This window comes from Lipophrys pholis, assembly GCF_963383615.2.
Source record: "Lipophrys pholis genome assembly, chromosome: 9".
Classification (NCBI taxonomy): Eukaryota; Metazoa; Chordata; class Actinopteri; order Blenniiformes; family Blenniidae; genus Lipophrys; species Lipophrys pholis.
In genome coordinates this window covers 16,481,970-16,487,997 of record NC_137639.1, presented here as the reverse complement: position 1 = coordinate 16,487,997, position 6,028 = coordinate 16,481,970, and positions in this window count along the sequence as shown.

The window sequence follows — 6,028 nt, the reverse complement described above, 5'->3', positions numbered from 1 at the left end:
TAATTATCAGGAATTAACTTTTTAAAATAACGCAACATTTTAGTGAGAAATACATGAACCAAAAATTCCCGTATTCGAATTTTGATTTACATAGAAACCAATGCTCATTTAAACACAGGGCTTATGTTAAGAACTGAAATGTAAATTCCCCCGAGTAAAGAGAAGGCCATGGTTTTGGAAAATCAAAGATTTGAAGTATCCTTGCACCAGTATTTTTTTTTTTCTTTAGAAATCTATTGTTAATTGAAATATTTAACTATGAAAGCAGACGGTTATGCTCCACTGAGAGTGTAGAGCAGCGATAAAGGTGATCCGTCTTATGTAGACTGTTAAACACTCGGCTGGCTCCTCCTGTGATGAATGAAATGCAATAATCAGGAAATGTGGCTGTTTTGTGTTTTATCTTCCAGTGATACCACATTGTGTTGCACCAGTTATCTGCCCCTGGTCAGTTGCCAGTTTTCTCCAACGAAAGCTGGCAAACCGTTGTCTTCCGGTCAGAAAACGCTGAAGTCCCAGGGTTTACTCTGTGTCCTGAAACAAACGCACCTTCTCTTCACTCTGCTCGTTTGCCAACAAAAGAAAACATGGCCGTCCTGACCGCCTCCCTCCTCGTGTCTTTCCTTCCGTTTCCAGCAGTAGAACTTCCCTATGAGAAGCACGGTGCCATCACCATGTGATAACAAGAGAACTGACTGAAGGGAACTTTACCGAGCGACCTGCTGCACTGCGCTGAGATTTCAGACCCAGTTGCCCTCACAGATGTTCGTGTCATCAGTTGGATTTTCTCTTCTCAGTAAGGCCCCTGGGGGGTTTCATTCCTTACATTTTGATAAGAGCAGCATATCTGAAAAGGACTCAAAGGATGAGAAAGGTGTTGTAGTGTCACTGTCCATGTGATGATGTTTTATTGTTGGGTATGTTGCTTTTACACAAAACATTTTAAACATTGCATCAAATATAAAAGCACAGCATAACGGAAGTTTTTTTTTTTTTTTTTTTAAATGTAAAAATTAATGCACTTTTGCCCTGAACTGGGACAGATCTTCTTCTTTATTTGTTGCTGTGCTATTTCTGCCAGCTGAAAGAAGACCAGGAGTATCTGGAGTGTGTAAAGGAGTGACAGATTATGTTCAGTCAGTATTCACGTCTGTAGTTTAAACTGCATTGTAGTTGCACCCATCTTTAGAGAAAGATCCCAAGGCCACTGTTTGAGTTCAGCTTAAGTTTCTTGGATGAGATGTGAGATCAGAAGCTGTGGGTGTCTGAGGCGGTACAAAAGGCAGGTTGGTGATATTTAGAGACTTGGGTTATGACTAGAAAGTTCAAACAGGATTATTTTCCACAAGATAATCGGCAGGACGTCATAAACTAAGCCACCAGGAATGCGCACACATGACTGCGTTCCAGCAGCTTGTCTTCCAGTCCACATGTTGCTGGTTCGATCCCCCTTGTCCATTTCTTCGAGACGCCGATCCTCCAGTGGGGACAGCTCGCAGAGGCGGCTGTCCCCACTGGTGTCGCTGTGCATCCGACTGAAGCGCCGACACTGCAGTACGTAAGAGAAGTCCATTTACCATGTGTATGTCATTACAGCGGCTCGTAAAGATCAAGATGGAGCTTCTTTTGGATCAGATCAGACCTCCTACTAGTCCCTCTTGGATCAGTCGTGGACTGATGTTAGTCCCCCAGGTTTTTGTGGACCTATGTGGGCTTTTGTTCCTCGTGTTTTATCTCATGTTGAGCTTGAGCCCAGGTTGCTGCAGGTCTATGGAATGAAACTCCTTAGAGGTTTGTTGTTGTTTTGAGCAAATGTGAGCGACTCAAATCAGGGCTGGAAACCTTTACCTGAGACCAAATAAGGAACTGGTTTACATGCATCTCCGGGTCCACTTTGTTTTTCTTTTTTTTCTTTTTTTTTTTACTACAAACAGGCAGAGCGCTATCTTTCTATAAGGCATTATGCAACACTTCCATCTGCGCTGCGCCTCACAAAGCAGCACGAATGGAAGAAGAAGAAAGGGAACCATTGCTTTATGTGTTTTTGATTTTACTGATGTAAGTAGAGGTCTAACTCGTTAGAGCCACTTTGGAGAACTGAACCTGTGGATTTTGACTAACCAGCTGCTCTCTAAACTCGGCTGAGGTGCCGACGGAGGAGACTCTCACCGTGGAAGCCCCAGGCACGACGTCCAGCCTCACGTTTACTGTGGATTGCACTCAACGAAGTCGGCACGTGGACTCGGATCCCGGTCACGACCACATGCTGTCAGATTCACAGTGACTTCTGCTGGATGTTTGGAAAATGAATCTCGATTTCTTTTCTTTTTTTTTTTTCTTTTTTTTTAACCCTGTCGATTTTTGTACATTTGTATGGATTTGTTGCAGGTGATCTTCCTTGTTGTAAAGTTTTGATCAGTTCCGAAGTGACGCTGTTTCGGGTCTCCCTGCGCTCGGCCCTCCTCCTCGCCGCGTTCCACCAGCATCTGCAGCTTTTCAACTTGCTCATCACGATTTAAAAACGACAGCCGGGAAGTTGACTTTCCACGTCGTTCGTGATTCCTGAAGTCCAAAACAGATGCCTTGGTGGCTTTAAGCAGCTGTGCACATCTGTATTTAAACAACCTGCCGTTCCTCCGGGAGCTCGGCAGCCGGCAGAGATTTACTGCCTCTCTTTGTGGAAGTTTGTGCTTTGATTGCGCTCTTCAAAAACCTGGTCGCAGTCGACTTCTGATCGTAAGCCCTTTATTTGAACATCAGCCGTGGCTTTAAAGCAGAGCAGGGCCAAAGGGGGACTTTCCTGACCTGCTGATTTCTCGCAGAACACGTTTCTTGGCGCTGTGTCCGGAAAGAAAGTCTCCTGGTGGCTGGATGGATGAAATGACACATCACTTGGCTAGTAGCTCTCAAATAAAAAAAAACAAACATCATTCCATAAATGCTAAAAGTGCAAATTCAGAAATTCTTTTCCCAGAAGACTCAGTCTGGTCTGACATGCATGAAAAAAAGCGACTCCAGTTTGACTGGTTGTCGTGTTGCAGGCCGCTGAGTGAGATATAAGGGAGTGTTTCTACATTGTGGGTTCCAGGACTCTATGGGCTCACCAGAGACCCCAGGAAGGTCCGGACTCTAGAGCTGGACCCGGAAACAGTTCTGTGGGAATGTGGATTTCTGACGGCCCAACAGAGCTCCATGCCTTGTTAGTGTCATTTCCTTGAGTTACTATGGAGATTTGTATGTGTGTGTTCACACTGATGGGTTTTATTTTTGGGCTCCGAGTAGATTTTTGTGAAATAGAACAAATAATACTTGCCACTGCTTTGATTTCATTACAAATTTGTTTTATTTTGATTGTTTAGTGAAACGCAAAAGCAGGGAAGGTCAGTTTATTATGAAAACAATCATGGAAAGAAAATCTGACAAAACAGATGAGAACTAACGAGAGAGCGGGGTTCTCTTCCCTAAACGGTCTTGAAGAAACCATCTGAACTCCTGGGTCATCTGTTTTATCTCTGTGCTCCAATCGGTGGCAATTTATTTCCTCAACAAGCCAACACAACTGATTAAGGCTGCGTTTTCAGCTTGCAGAGTGGAAATTCTGCTTGTTAAATGATTTTTATTTCCCCTCTGCATTCCGATAAATTGATTATTCTGTTACTTTTAGGATATCCTCCTCAGTAAATGAGGTTATGAGGTTATTTCCTTCACGTCTTAGTCTCATTATTCGTAGATGAACTGCTGCGGTGGAGCCGCTGGAGGCTGAAAACCATCCAAACCTCTCTTAGTAAGCAGCAGTTTTATGGTTATATACTTGAGGTTGATCTGGGAAGCACCTGGGGGAGCAATCGGAGCTTTACAGGTGTTGTTAGAACTGGGGGAAGTCTGCAAGTTGTGAATCCCAGGGGTTCTTTTTGTTTTCCTGCTTTGAGGGATATAAAGGATGGCTAAACAGCCACTTAGTGTTTAACAGAAGCTTTATCATGGAAACTAAACTGATTTGAAATGTTGGTATTGATGAATACAAAAGTAAATCAAGATCAAATTTTCCAACACAGCAGAAATTATTTTGATTTCGGTTATATAGAGCCCCAAATCAGACTTATATATGCAATCTTTGTCAGATTATGAACTTAAAGAAATTATTTATTTAAGTCAATTTCAGCATTGTAAAGGACATTACTGCATTCAATTTCCCAGCAGTGTTTGGTGAAGATTCATCGGTGAAAATTTGAAACCAGTCAGTTTGCTGAGTGATGTTGCAGAGTTCATCTGGTGTTTCTCGCAGTGTGAACACACACACACACACCTTCAATCGGAGAAGAGCTGCAGATCCTGAGGAGAAGTGGGACAGCTGAGTGTTCTCGTGGTCATTTGACGGTTTTCTGTTTTTCTTTTTCTTTTTTTTGCTTTTGTTTTGGGTCATTTTTAATTCTTCCATAAAGCTTGCAAGAAGGGCTTCAATCAGAATGTAACCCAACATATCATCTTACTAATTCCTTCAGAAATCTTCACGTATATATTATATATAAATAATGTTCTGCTAAAAATCACAATGTTGTCTTGTGTTATTTCTTTTTTCACTTCACAGATCACGTGTGGATTAAGAATTGGGGGAAAGACAATCACTCGGCACAGCTCGCTTTTGAGGAAGACTTTTAAGCCAGGGGTGTCAAACGGGAGTCCTACCGAGCTGAAAACACTTTACCAGAGTCCACAGGGTGCCCTTACAGAGAGTTTTTTTTTAGTAAAGCAGTTTATACTTTATTCAATCGGGGTCGAAGTGTTTGAGACTCACTCAAACAATGATGTGATTTATCAGATCATTGGAATGCTCATGCAAACTGCAATATCACCAGCAGTTGATGAGTAATGAGAATAATGCCACGAGATTTCTCCCCAAATACTAAAATATTAACCAGGTTATCTGATTTATTTTCCTTTAAACATGGCCATGTGTTTAAAACATGGAGATGGATTTCTTTGTAAAACAAGACAATACCAGATGAAAGATATCACATGTACATGCATATTTACTGACACGTGAACTGTTGTTTTTTTTTATTGATTTGATGTTTGAAGGGCAGGTCGGAGAGGTTATGGACCTTATGGTAATCGGGGCATGATGTAGTATTAGCCTTTTAATCTCATGCAAGGATCACCTTTTAAACTTGCAACAGAGAAGATTCCAGATTCATTGCATTTTTTGGTTGATACAAAAACTAAGTACATAGTATCTGGACATCACACAGTATTATATATTAGTAGACATCTAAAAAGAGGCCCGGGGAGGACACGCAGACTCCATGCAGGAGTGCAGTGAGGTACTGTGCCGACCACTGCTCACTACACCGCTCAACATTTTATTTTTGAAGCTTCCTAACGTGTTTAATATGAAGTGTGTAACGTGATAAACTAAGCAGTAAAAGGCAGCAGGCAGAACATGCAAACTCTTCTCAGACGGACCTCCAAGTGAGAGCAGAGTGATGACCACATCATATGGAGCCCTTCTATCAGACATTTTTAGACAAACTGGTCTCCAAGAGTATGTAAATCACAACCGCACACGGTGAAGATCCAGCGTGGAAGTTGTGAATCAAAACAATGAGCCTACAGCCTCATCTGGATCCATCCAGACCGTCACAGTGAGCTGCAGCAGACCGTTTGGCCGGCCCGCTGAAGCAGTTCACCCATTGTCCTCGCGGCATCCTTATCAGACACAGCAAGTGCAGACATTTCGCAGAGGGAAGGCTTCCAAAGGAAAAACGCAACGTGCATCTCTGCAGGCCGACTCAGACCGTTTCTTTCTCTGCCATCGCTTCTCGCAAGTGAAGCAGCTGCAGCCACGCTGCTCCACTGCACTTACTCCAGCTCCACTGATTCTACAAGCCGTACATGGCGCTCACTTCAGAGACATTATTATCTTCTCCAACCAGCTTTGATTTTGTGTCGCTGGCTTGATTAACAACTTCATTTCTGGAATGTATTTTCAAAACCAAAACTAAACTAAATGGGTACTTGATTAGTCTGT